General features: G+C 36.0%; 1 long non-coding RNA gene across 3 annotated transcripts; it reads left to right on the top strand.

The window, feature by feature from the left end:
* Positions 1–1,066: 1,066 nt before the first annotated feature.
* On the top strand, positions 1,067–13,215 carry LOC112641716 (uncharacterized). Of its 3 annotated transcripts, none has more exons than XR_007401167.1 (5): positions 1,067–1,182; positions 9,593–9,651; positions 9,730–9,841; positions 10,849–10,938; positions 12,101–13,215. It is a non-coding gene; the product is annotated as an uncharacterized LOC112641716 (long non-coding RNA). The 3 variants fall into 3 exon arrangements; XR_007401169.1 differs by having other exon boundaries at positions 11,989–13,215; XR_007401168.1 differs by lacking the exon at positions 9,593–9,651.
* Positions 13,216–14,619: the final 1,404 nt, after the last annotated feature.

The following is a 14,619-nucleotide window of genomic DNA, read 5'->3' as shown; positions in this document are numbered from 1 at the left end:
GAAGAGACTTGCTTTCTTTTCTTGTGGGCATATAGAAATGGAAAGGCTGGATCATGAGATAGGTGGATAACTTTTAAATATGTCTTCAGATTCTTGTACATCTTCTCAACATTTTCTAATTTCTTTATTTGGGTCCATGATAAATTGAAGAGTTACCTTTTGTATACACTGCAAAAGTCTGGATGAAACTTCATTTTTAAAAAAATATGGACATCAAATATGGACATCAATTTTTCTACTGCAATTTATTGATAAGACTATTCTTTCTCCATTGAGTTGTCTCTCCACCACTGTCAAAAATCAACTGTCCATATACAACTGACCCTTGAACAACATAGGCCTAGGCAGCTCAGCATGGACCATAGGGGAAATAGAGTGAAGTGAGCACTTGACTTGACCACAGATCTCAGAGTTGGCCCACCTCAGCACCAGGTCACCTCTTGAAGCACAAGGGGGCTCCCTGTGGACTCTGGCAAATGCTGCCTCCAGCTCACACCAGTGTTGCTGGATCCAGAGGCCCCAACTAGATCCCAGAGCTTGAGGCAGCATCCTTGACTCCAAATTCCCAGCCAACCCCCATGAACCTCGTCTGCTGATCTATCCTGGATTCTGCAGGCTTCCACAGCTCCAGGGGGCTCCTATGGCTCCAGAATCCTGGCAGGCTCCTTCAACCCTAGGCAGCTCCAATGGCACCAGGCTTCCATCAAGCTCCCATGAATTTTGGTTCCCAGCTCATCCCAGCAGCAGCTTCTCCCTAGGTCTGGGAACCTTTGATACCAGGCTCCCTACCAAGCTGACCAACCTCAGCTCCAGGCCTTATCTTCAGAAAGGTCATATTCTAGTAGGATCTTACCTCTCTTGTTCACTTCACAGCTGTATTCCCAGCACTCGACAGTGTTTCACATATAGGAGACCTTCAACAAATATTTGTGCCATAAATTATGTCGATGAATAGGCCAACAAGTAAACTATATATTACACACTATAAATGTCAAAAAGAAAACAAGCAGGAACATGTAATGGAAAAAAAGAGAAAAGATGAGTTATTTAAATATCATTCTGTCTTTGCAGGCTTAAGAAGCACTAAGCTTCATAAGTTCATATGTGGGATGCATCTACTCCACACAGACTCCAGCTATGTAGATTGCCATCCTACTACATGCTAAAACAGCTGAGAATGAGGTAAAAAGATGTCTGTTAAATTTTAAGTTTACTTGTGAATTTTTGTGGAAATTAATGGACTATGTAGGTATATAATGAAAATATTGGAAGTACAAAAATGAATTAAATATGTAAAATATTTTTACATTTTACCTGCTTTATTTATTTTAAACATATTATTTATTTATTCATGAGAGACACACAGAGAGGCAGAGACATAGGCAGAGGGAGAAGCAGGCTCTCTGCAGGTAGCCGGATGTGGGACTCGATCCCAGGACCCTGGGATCATGAACTGAACTGAAGGCAGATGCTCAACCACAGAGGCAGCCAAGCATCCCTTGTAAGATTATTTAAATGAAAAATTTCCTAGAAACATAATACTGAACCCACTGAGTTTAATTTAAAAAAATAAAAACTGTTAACCTGATGGTTATGGGAAAGAGGGAGAGACAGGTGAAATAGGTGATGGGGTTGAAGGAGTGCACTTATCCTGATGAGCACTGAGTGATGTATGAAGTCTTGAATTACTATATTGTACACCTGAAACTAATATAACACTGTATGTTAACTAAGATTGAAATTTAAAAATTTTTTAAAATAAAAAATAAACTTTTTAAAAGAGATAAATTACCTAACTATATAGAAACTAGACTGGAAATACATAACTAATAAATACTAGACTCTAGGGTCATCTGGGTGGCTCATTCCTTTAAGTATCTGCCTTCAGCTCAGGATCCTGGGATCAAGCCCCATATAAGGCTCCCTGCTAAGTAGTAATCCTGCTTGTTCCTCTCCCTCTCTCTGCCCCTTCCCACCTGCTCATGCTTTCATTCTTCCTCAAATAAATAAATAAAATCTTTAAAAATATATGAGACTATAAATACTAGACCATACAATCAACATTTAAAATGGCAATATTTTGGGTTTGTGAAAGCAAATTATATCATTTTCAACTAAATTAGATCTTGTGGTTTCAAAGACAATGGAAAAGGACAGTCAAACCATTGTATCTTTTGCTGGAAATTCCCAGGTCAAAGCTAACTTTAATTTTATCTGTAGTATTAAATATTATTTAGAGAAGAGTAAAAACAGAAATAAACCCAGTGCCTGAAAAATTCAAAAGCAAATCTACACGTCATATGCTGAGATAAGCAAAGTACCCACAAAGATCCACAAAATATGCAGTTGTTGAAAAATGCATAATGTTGATGCCTTCGTAATTTAAAAACAGTCAGAAGTATTAAGACAATATTATCTCGGCAGAAAACTACATAAGAAAAAGAAAATATAAGCAGCACCCAAAGAGTCATGGTTTTCAAAACTTTTATTGCATATACACTATTCAATACATTTATTGAACAAGGTCAATATTTTATGCCTTCTATTTTTATTAAATATAAGTTTTAGACTTATAGCTGGTGCTGATAATTGCATTTGTAAATGAAATAAAGACCTTTATTGATATTTTCACTTTGAAAGCAGGGAGAGATTGGCAAATTAAAATTATTTCTTCTGAAGTTATTTAGAGCTAGGGCAGCCCGGGTGGCTCAGTGGTTCAACACCGCCCTCCCCTGGGACATGATCCTGGAGACCCGGGATTGAGTCCCATGTTGGGCTCCCTGTGTGGAGCCTGCTTCTCCCTCTGCCTGTGTCTCTGCTTCTCTCTCTCTCTCTCTCTCTCTGTCTCTCATGAATAAATAAATAAAATCTTTTAAAATTTTTGAAGTTATTTAGATCTAGAATGGAGAAAGAAAAAAGGATATAGAGCACCCAGATGGCTCAGTGGGTTAAACATCTGATTCTTGATTTTGGCTCAGGTCATGATCTCTGTGTGGGGAGATTGCTGCCTCGGACTCCACAGGGAGTCTACTTGAGATTCTCTCCCTCTGTCTCTCCCCCCACTATCTCTCTAAAATAAAAATAAAGAAAAAAGTTAGGATATTAGACAAAAACAACAAAAATCTCTAAGTTCTATAAAACCAATATAAAACATATTTTTTTCATTATGTAATGAAACTAAGAAAAGCCTTTCTACCTGAAAATTTAAAAACCCTCTATTAAAAACATCTTGGGTGACGGGGGAAATATAAATATAAATTATGTAATTTCTATAAAAAAGAGAATAAAAATATTATCTATCTGCATTTGTGGGATATAGATAAAGCAGAGATAAGAAAATTCATTGTCTGAAACATTTTTACAAAAAATAAAAATAAGTTATTTAATTCCCCAACTCAAAATACTGAAGGTACATGTGCATTTCCCCTTTCGTCCAGCAATCCTTCTAGGACTCATCTTTAAATCACTTCTAGGAATTTCGTGTTGTTCTTCCAACAATATAAAAATAGATGTCTGTATATAGGGAGTCCCTTAGGACTCCAGATCTGTGAGAGGCTGAAGAAGAGTAGGAAAAAAGCAGTACTTTAGGGGATGTGACATGAGCTGTTAGTATATGAGAAAAATCCCTAGGGGTCTAGGGCTGCCCAAGAGTAATTGGGTATAAAGTTTAGGCTTTATGGTTCTTTCAATAGCAAGTGGAAGGGAACACTACCTCTACCAGTCACACACATACATGCATATGCATACATAAAAATGATTAATGGGAGGCACCTGAGCAGCTCAGCCTTTGGCTCTGCCTTTGGCATAGGTTGTGATCCCAGGGTACTGGGATCGAGTCCCATATCAGGCTCCCTATAGGGAGCCTGCTTCTCCCTCTGCCTATTTCTCTGCCTCTCTCTGTGTGTTTCTCATAAATAAATAAATAAAAATCTTAAAATCAAACAAAAAAAACAATGGGAAACTGTCTGGAAACCAAAACCATTAGAGTAGGGAAATACGATTATAAAATGCACTCTTGCTTTGCGTATAGCATTTTAAAATATCAGATATTGATTATTTTAAATAGAGATGTTTTTTCTTTTGTTTTTAAGTGAAATAATGCATGCAAGGTATTTAGAAGTAAGAGATACTAGTGATGCTTAATAAGTTCTAAATTTCTTCTTGGTTTCCCCCTTAGAGCTATCAAAGTTAATTAGCAAACATACTACATTCCAAATGCTATGCTGAATTTTTTATATGCATTTTTGCATTTTATCCTCACAAAAGTCCTTTGTCTGCATTTTGCAGAAGAGGAAATAGGGATAAGAGGGTAAGTGCTTTTTCCAGATATAATAAGCCAGCAAAGGTCAGAGCATGGACTCAACCCAGATACAGCCTGACAAAAGCCTGATGCTCTTAAGCACTACACAATGCTGTTTCCTGATCTATTAAAATTAACTGACAGTTCAGAATAAAAACGTATTCATGCAGAGTATTTATTTGAAAAGAAAACTTTCCTTTCTATAAAGTTCTGGGATCGTTTGTTCTATACTCATGAAGATGTTTTCTGACAATGTGACATTTAAGACTTACGGTTCCATGATAATCAGGCATAGAATACCTTTCATAACTTCATAAAATTGCATAGTGACTCAATCCTACTGACTTGCACTGCTTTATCTTAAAGACCTGTTCTGTAATTACAAAAAAGGTGACCAGAAATAGACAAAATGTAGCGTGTTGATGGGTAAGGGCATAAGGGAGTCCTCTGGAGTCCTGGTTACAGAGCTTTAAACATATGTAAAAGCTAAAATGACTAGATACCCTTGAAATTATGTGCACCATATTTTAGGTAAGTTATGCCTCAAACAGATGTAGGAAAGAAGGAAGAAAGTGAGGAAAGAAGGGAAGAATAAAGAAAGGAGGAAAAAGGAAAGTCAAGAAAGGAAAGAGAACAGATTATCATGACATGACACAGAGGCACAGGTTTGGGCAGAGTCAGATTTTGAGTTTCAGGCAGATTACAGGCAGAGCTATGGAGTGGCAGTTGAGTCTAGGACTCAGTCTAAAATGGAAATAAAAATTTGAGGACCATCGTCACTGCATAGATGATATTTAAAGTTGTGAAAGTCATAATACTACATTAGATTCCTAGGAAGTGGGTGAAGTAATGTGCTAAATCCCAGAATATGCTGAAGCTTCTGAAAATAAGATGTAAAAGTCCACCAGAAGTGTCAAAAACAGAAGAATTAGAAAGTATTAAAGAACATAACAAAGAGTATAGTGTAAATGAATGCCACAGATACAGATAACTGTTTAACTCCCATTTTATTTTTATTTTTTCTATCAAGAGATGAATCTATATATTCTATAGCTCTGTGCAATTATCTGAAGGAGGAAGAGAATTACGTAATCTCTGAGGAGAGAATAATGAATCATCTAATGCTTGGGAGATATTGAAAAGCTTTTCCAAGTGATTATAGTATTACTATAAATTAACCTTGAAAAATGATAAAGGAGAACAATATTAGGTGACTGACATATGGTAAATGGAAAGGGCAAAAATAATCTTGAATGCTTGAGACCAACCTAAGGGAAATTCTTATTATTTAAAATATTTTTCTTTTATATCTTAGCATCTTGAACTATGGGTTCACATGTAAAGTAGGATAATAAATAAATACACATTTTTTAAAAATTTGCTAAACTAAATGTGATTCTCTTTTTGATAGTTTGTGCATATAAATCAAGATTGATCCCATTTTATAAAACTATGTGTGTGCCCAAGTTCATCTAAATGTTCAACAGAATTTCATTAAATTCTTATTAATACATGGGGACTATTTGCAAATACTATTATGGATATTTGGAAATGGTTGAAAAAGTGCTAATTGAGGGAAAATATCAATTTCTAGTTCTCTGTATTTGTTTAACACAAGATCTTTACCTTGACTGTATGCTACTAATCAATGCTTCAAGTAATTTCTATGCAGGAAAGCAATTAGGAGTGCATTGGGTCAGAAATGACCAATCTCAGGAATTTATAACAGTTTTATTTTTTATTCAAACTAAGTGAACTCAGTTAAACCAAGTTTTGCCAATTTGAATTGAAATGTTTGGGAAGTGGGATGCCTGGGCGGCTCAGTGGTTGAGTGTCTGCCTTAGGCTCAGAGTGTGTTCCTGAAGTTCCAGGATCAAGTCTCACATCCGGCTCCCTGCATGGAGCCTGCTTCTCCCTCTGCCTATGTCTCTGCCTCTCTCTTTCTGTGTCTTTCATGAATAAATAAATAAAATCTTAAAAAAAAAAAAAGAAGAAGAAGAAGAAGGAGGAGGAGGAGGAGGGAGAGGAGGAGGAGGAGGAGAAGGAGAAGAAGAAGAAGAAGAAGAAGAAGAAGAAGAAGAAGAAGAAGAAGAAGAAAGAAGAAAGAAGAAAGAAGAAAGAAGAAAGAAGAAAGAAGAAAGAAAGAAGAAAGAAGGAGAAGAGGCAGCCCAGTGGTTCAGCGGTTTAGTGCTGCCTTTGGCCCAGGGTGTGATCCTAGAGACCCAGGATCCTAGAGATCCCTGCATGGAGCCTGCTTCTCCCTCTGCCTGTGTCTCTGCCTCTCTGTCTCTCTCTCACTCTATCTCTCTGTGTCCCTCATGAATAAATAAAATCTTTAAAAAATAATAAAAATTTTAAAAATTAAAAAAAATGTATAGGAAGTCCCAAAACTCCAGGCAAGATAACATGGATTTACTCTCCTGAAGATAAGATTAGAATGTAATTGTAATTTGTTAAACTGCAACGTAATAAAGAAGGACTATATAATTACATAGGGTAGGTCACTGTAAGCCCTTAATGAGTTACCCTCCCTCCCACCTCCACCTCCCTCACCCCCCACCAATCAACTTCACCTGGAAGTTGTGGACTATATTTTGTGAGACTGACACAGATATTTTAAAAAAGGATGTGTTGCCAAAAAATCCTTAAGGTATTTCCTGTTATATGCAAAAGAACACTACGTTTTTTGAAAATAAAAGGATAGTTGTCATATCCACCTCTTTGGTAAACATGGAACATCCCTTCTATTTCTATGAAGAGGAAGGAATAAGAGCCAACTTCCCTTTGACACATAATAAATACATACAAGGAAGGAATACTTTTAAAGGAATCGTGTAAGTTTAGTTGATTCTGAAGTTCGTTCTCTCTTTAATGCCATGTTTATTATTTTTAAATGATTAGTTGATATATTGATTGGTGCATGTAAAATTGGAGGTAAAAGGAAAAATAGCTAAAAATTTAGTGTAGAGGAACATACCACAATATATTTGATGGAACAAGAACACTGAAATAAAAAAAAAGAACACTGAAATTAAAAGGTAATTAAGGGTATTAATATATATCAAGTTATATTTGTTATGAAATATCCACTGGATATCTAGCGCCATTTGTATATGTCTGGCAAGCAAAAGCTAGCCTTTCATTCAAATATTTATATTGAATTTATATTGAGGACCTACCATGTCCCATATGTGCTAATCACTTGCAGTGGGAAATCTTGATTTCATGGAAGGTATGGATTTCCTTCATCTTACTGTGGGCAGATTTTATATTATTTACTAAATATGAAGAACTCCATTACTGTAGGTCATCATTATTACCAGGGATGCAAATTTTATTCAACTTTATTATTGGCAATTTGGAGTATGAGGGTAATGACTTGACAAATTTTAGGTTGAACTACTTACTGCTTGCAAGGACAACAAATAAGTCGAGAAGAAAGTGATTAATGAGATCAAGCCAACCCTCTCTATGAAAGAAAGAAAAAGAAAGGAAAAGAAAGAAAGTGAAAGAAAGAAAGGAATGGAGTTGGGAATTGAGTTTATAGCCAATTTATGAAAGGTCATAACATTTCAACTAAATTATTTAATTTATAGGAAAGAGCAGCTGTTGGAAGATTTTTAAGCAGAAAGGAAATACATGATGAGTATGCTCTGGGATGTATCGTTTGGTAGCAGTGTACATGGTGAATTGGTTTCCTACATCCCACAATAAGATGAAGGAAATCCATACCTTCCATGAAGTCAGGATTCCCCAATGCAACTAATCAGCACATATGGGACATAGTAGATCCTCAATAGCAATTTGGGTATTGCTATTTCATGAAGAAAAATGGGAGGAAAGAAGAGCAAGCAAAAAGACTGATATACTCTTTAATCACTGAATCAAGGTGATCAAGAGGTAGCTGAGAAACTAAATTAAATTCAATCTCCTTTGGTGGAATAAAGTCAGTGTTGACCCATTCTGCCTGCTATGAACCTGAATGGAGAAATGAGAATCTAAGAATCTCTAGAGAATGATGATCTGCTCCTGCTCCCATTCCCGTAACTCACCCATCATGCAATTATGTAACTCAGCTGCAATTTTTCTAAGTATCAAATCTTGCCCAATTACCTCACAGTTTTGTTGTGATATCACAACATAACATTCCTGAATATTTCATGACAGTAAAAAAAAGTGTACAAATATTAGATATTATCATTCTGCTCAGACTACATGAGGACCATCATTTTCTAATGTATTTTTTAAGATTTTATTTATTTATTCATGAGAGACACATAGAGGCAGAGACATAGGCAGAGGGAGAAGCAGGCTTCCAAAGGGGATCCTAATGCAGGATCCCATTGCAGGACCCCATCCCAGGACCCAGGACCATGCCCTGAGCTGAAGGCAGACGCTCAACCACTGAGCCATCCAGGCGTCCTGTCTAATGTATGATTCTGTATAGGAACCTTCAGTAAAGGACAACTTAAAGGAAAAAAAAAAAACTCTGAAAAATAATAACTTATTATAAACTCTTGAAGCAAGAAAAAATATCAAGGTTGTGAGGTTATGATACCATACTTAAATATCACAAAAGCCCTTTCACTGGGCTATCAATTTTGAGTGTGTTAACCTATCAAAACCAATTCACCATGTACACTACTACCAAACGATACATCCCAGAGCATACTCATCATGTATTTCCTTTCTGCTTAAAAATTTTCCAACAGATGCTCTTTCCTATAAATTAAATAATTTACTTGAAATGTTATGACCTTTTATAAATTGGCTATAAACTCAATTCCCAACTCCATTCCTTTCCCTTAGTAGGATAATGTATCTATTTGTAAATCCCTAGAAGATAACACCGTAAGAATAACTAGAGTTGCTTCTTAAGGCTCTTTTCCCCGTTTGTGAAAGGAAGGATGTGGTATTTTCCTCTTTATGGCACCAATATCACCAGCATATGGAACATAACTTGCATTTAATGCATATGTGCTAAATCCAAAATATGTAGCTGATAGTCTATGAATCTTGATTCTTATTCATCAGAGTATAGAGTTTCAACATATCTACTATTATGTATATCACTAATTAGCATATAGATGTGTTAGTACTCTCTTGTTGCAGAAATAAGAAAACGCAATCCAAAATGACATAAACAATATAGGTTTTTCTTAATTGTATGACTAAGAAAACCAAAAGTGGGCACACTGCTGAAGTCAAAGGTTTCCAATGTCTTTAAATCATGAGATTCATTTTTCTGCAGTCCTCTCAATTCTGTTCTCCATGTATTGGTTTTTCCTGCAGGTTATCTCACAATCCTATTAAAAATCAAGCTGTAGTTTAAACATGGAACTAAAAGCAAGGTATTTATCTCCTCAGTGAATGGATTTTTACACAATAACATGGAATGAATTTAAATGAGATTTAATGTCACCTCTCAGCTTTCTTAGGCAAAATTTCAAGGAATGAGAACATATTTAACTCAAGGAGGAGTAATGGGATACAACTTCTCACCCCTCCAGGCAGGGTACAGGACTGATGGCAGACAACCAGGTAAGTTGGTGAGTATTTGTACTGGTTTTGAGAAACTGGTGCTTATGTGTCAAATCAAGGAACAAAAATTTTAGCAAATATAACAGCACAGGCATGGGACTGGGTGTTCTTTCTGCCGCCTCAGACTTCCCAGAATGATAGTCATGGAGCCATGGGGTCCAAGGGTATTTGATGCTCAATTAAAATTGCCAAGTTATAATGAGTATGTTGGCCTCTATTCAATTTAAGACTTAGCAATTTTAAATAATTGAGGGGTGTATTTTGAATGGAAGGTTTATCAAGATCTGATGGAACTGAGGTGGGAGTAAGAGAGAGATTGGAATCAAGAGTATGAGATTGGGAACTGAACAACTAGAATTTGGGTATTGCTATTTCATGAGATGGAGAAAATTCAGGATGATCATGTTTCAGTGGAAAGATCAGAAGTTCAGTGTTGGATAAGTTGTGCATGCCTTTTATATAGGGATGTTGAGTACATAGTTGTATATTTGAATCTGAAGTTCAGAGGAGAGCTCCAGAGTGAGATATAAAGTTGGGAATCCTCAACATATAAAAATAGATATTTAAAGATATTAGATTTGTTGAGATCATGGAGTGAGTATAAATAGGAAACGGAAAATATCTAAAGATAGCCCTGGAGTACTAATACATTAACAGTTCTGGGAAAAAAAAAACAAAAACAAAAACAAATTTACTTCACTTCACTAGAAGCCATGTGAAAGAAAGAATGTTTTAAGGACGAGGGATAAGAATCGAGTCATTGATGCCCTTGAGAAAGGCAGTTTTCATGGAGTCATGGAGGCAAAATTTTTATTAGAGGCAATATACCCAGAATCTTATACTTCCTCACTATTGCGCAGCAACCATTTTTTGTCTATCTTCCTATCCTGTCCTTAATATTTGCCACAGCTTCCTAACTGTCCACATCTAGTCCAACTCCACATCAGTAGAATGATCTTGTTAAGACATCAATTGAATTATGTCATTTTTATGTTTGAACCCTCTAGCAGCTTCTCCAGTAGCTCCTCCAACAGCTTCCTTCTCACTCTGAAAATAAGACACAGAACCAGATAACACAGCATCCAAAGGCAGGAAAAGTAAGTAGAAGCTTTATAGTGGCATGTAAGTATCTATCTGAGGTTCATTTGAACTGGGCCAGCTTAGGTCACATGCTTTTTTCAGTCACTATGGAATAAAGTGACCTGAATCATGTTCTGAATTAGTTTAGCACAAGTCGCATGTTCTCCCCTCCCATGTCAGAAGCCAGGTGTGGAGTCCACTTCTCAGAACCACAAAAGTCCACAAAGAGAAATGAGTACTGGTGGGAAGAAGGAAAGTAAACATGATGTTAAAAGGTCATCAAAAACTGTTCACTAAACTGATGGGCTTTGTAAAATCTTACTATAATAAAACACAAAGCTGGTCAGGAAAACCTACACCAAAATGTTTCCTGATGCTTGCTTTAAGCACACATAAAAGAGAATGTTTCCTTTAGTTCAATCAAATGAAATACATGAACAATTATATTTTCAATGTGAAATATTTTGGAGACAAAATATTTGGGGGTGCCTAGATGGCTCAGTCGGTTAAGTGTCTGCCTTCAGTTCAGGTTAAGATTCTAGAGTCCTGGGATCAAGCCCCATTGGGCTCCCTGTTCAGCGGGCAGTCTACTTCCCCCTTTCCCTCTGCCCCGTCTCCTGCTTGTACTCTCGGTCTCCTTCAAAAAAATAAGCAAAATCTTTAAATGATAACCACACAGATGGTTATCAACACACTAAAATTGCTTAATTGTTTCTGGATATAAATATCACACCTGTAGAATAACTCTTATTAACACTCATCTCTTACTAAAAACTACAGACTGCCTGTTAAATAATTCATAACCTGGAACAAGAAAAGATACTTTTGTTCCATTACCCATATCTTATTAAATGTTTCCTACTAATATTTCCTATTAATGTTTAATTTAACATGCCTCATCAATGGGCTGATTTCTAATCATAGAGAGCAGGTAATTTTATTAAGTATATTGTTTTATTAAGCAATATTAAGGATATTGGAATATCCTTAAGCCCTTAACCTTTTAAATTAAAAAAAAAAGAATACTAACTAGTTTCTGAATTTATTCCCTTCTATCTCTTTGCCAGCATAAGCACAAATTTTTTGCAAGTCACAAAGGAAACATGAATACTTCTGTTGGCTTATTTTGCAAAACAAATGAAATCTATTTTTCTTAATCTTCTCTATGCTATCATCCAGGACATTCCTGGCTACAAATGAGAAAAAGGAAGACAAAAAGATGGAACAGACAAGGAAGAGAAAAAGGAGGAAAGAGAAGAGGACAAAGTAGAGAACAAGAAAAAGCATACAGTCAGAATTTATTATTTTTTATCTGAATAAATGAGGTAGTTAATAATGGACAGTAAATGCTTGACCAGAGTCCTCAAAAGGGGAGCAAACCATTGAAAAACTACTTTTTATCAGGCACTATCTTATTTTTCTTATTTTCTTATTTTAGCCTTAAGATCATATTGGGAAATAGGCCATCTTTTGGCAATCAGAAAATTAGAAACAGACATTTTTAGCAACATTGATGTGGGAAATAAAGGCAAGAGAAAAATAGAATTAAATCTCCTTACTGCCTACAGCCCACTGACAAGTCCTTGAAACTGGTAATCTTCCTCTATAGCTCAGCTGCCTCAATGTTGACACTTTGCTAAAGGCAAAGGCAATCTTAGCTTAACAATATCCTGACCTCCCCAGGGTCCTGTAAATCTAATTTAACATATAAAAATTCCTTTGGAATTTCCTTTATCTCTAATCCTCAAAATACATTTTAGCAATCTGTCCTCCAAGGATACAGCCCACTGATATACACCTGAAAGATCTCATGACTAAGGTTTTCTTAGACAGTAATAAATGATTTTTCCCTAACTAGCTAGCCCCCCAAGATCCTAGAAACCTTACTTCCAAAATTTCTCAGAGACTTACACTATCCCTAACCCTCTCCCAACATGAAAATATATAACCAGTGGCCCATCTCAACCCCAGTGCACCTCTTTCTGTCCACAGGTCATGTCCTCATGATTTAATAAAACCACCATTTACACCAAAGATATCTCTAGAATTCTTTCTTGGCCATCAGCTCCAAACCCCAAGATTTCTACATTGCAATGCCTGGTTTTGTGTGCTATTTAAGTCGGAACTAGAATTGGATTCCAATTTCTTTGATTATTTAGTTCTTTTAATTATTTTATTATGCTGCTTCTCAAATCAGAAGGAAACCATTCAGGGCTGGCAATTTTTTTTTCTCTACTCCATGTCTGATTATGACAAGTAGTTACAATATCTGTGTTTATTTATAAAAGCATGAATCCTGTTCTTATTACAAATTTGTTTTGTACAGTGATGCAATCTGACATAACTTGGGTTCCTAATTCTCAAATTGTTTTGCAAAAAAGGCAACTGAGATAGGAACTCTAAAGCAGCTTGTTTTCATTTTCAAATGTAATTTGAAATTCAAATGTAACGATAATTGATAATTCAAATGTATAATATTAATAAATCAGATACTGTATAAAGCTGCTTAAATCTGAATTTCATGGTCTCAAAGAGAATTTTTTAAATTATCAAATTTCTCTTTTTTTCTCTCTTTTAAATTTTAGAATGAGTTCTAATACTCAATGAGACTATAGCTTAAAAAAAAATCCATCCAATGGTTAATGTTAACCTAGAGGGAGGAAACAAGTCTCTTAAGTTTCCCAGAAGGGGAACCTCGGAGGGGAATTCTGATTCAGGTGGTTTATTGGGGAATGCTCTCAGAAGGAAAGTAAGGAAAACAGGATGGAGGAAGGATAAGCAAGAATTTGTTCTCTACTGGAGACTAGCTTCATTCTGATATATTCTAGGTCATAGGCTGTATGTCAAAATGAATATCACTTTGAAACAAGGGAACTTGCCTTTTTATGGCAGTATCATTGATTCCTGAGTGTTGGAAGGTGCATATCATCCCAGCTCAGGGGACAGTTGTATGGAAAAGAGAGGAGCTGAATCACTAGCCATGCATACATAAGTCAATAATATTCACAACAACTGTGGGATGGGTGCACCAGCTGGTCAAGAGAATCTGGCACAAACTGTGTCCACTACTCAAATGGTACCTTCACAAAACAGGCACTTTTCGATCATTCCTGGCACAAAAGGAAATATGGAAAACCCCATCATTTCTGCACCATTTTATTAATGTTGGCAACTGAGAACACAGCAACAATGATATGTTCATTATTTCTCTAATTGCTTATTTTTAGTGGGATGGGGAAATTTATACCACAGGAATTACACACATAGATTACCTGAAGCCAGTATAAAATGACATGAGTGGCATTCTCAATTCGTGGAGGCAAGACCCTTTGTCTCAAGGAAAGAGGGAGTAGGGAAGCCTGCCAAGAGAATATCTTGGGTTGGCATTGCAGGTACTTCACAACTACATAAAGCAAAATGGAATTTCACTTCCTCTTGTTCTGGGGTAGCAAATCCCTCAGAGGGAGTTTATAAAAGGCCTTCAACAAATACTGTTAGGAATATTTATATGTTAATTAATACTGTTGGAAATATTTATATGTTAAATAATAATTTATTAATTAATTCCAGTGGGAAGATAATTTATGGGAAAAATAGGAATACAAATTCTATGGTGGCATAGAAAATAAGAGCAACAAAGGTCTTGAATCCATAATATGGAGAGAATCCATAATAAATTATAATAGTAACTTGTATAG

This window comes from Canis lupus, chromosome 12 (assembly GCF_003254725.2).
Source record: "Canis lupus dingo isolate Sandy chromosome 12, ASM325472v2, whole genome shotgun sequence".
NCBI lineage: Eukaryota > Metazoa > Chordata > Mammalia > Carnivora > Canidae > Canis > Canis lupus.
The sequence above is the reverse complement of the archived record's forward strand: the minus strand, read 5'-3'. Positions and strand labels throughout refer to the sequence as shown.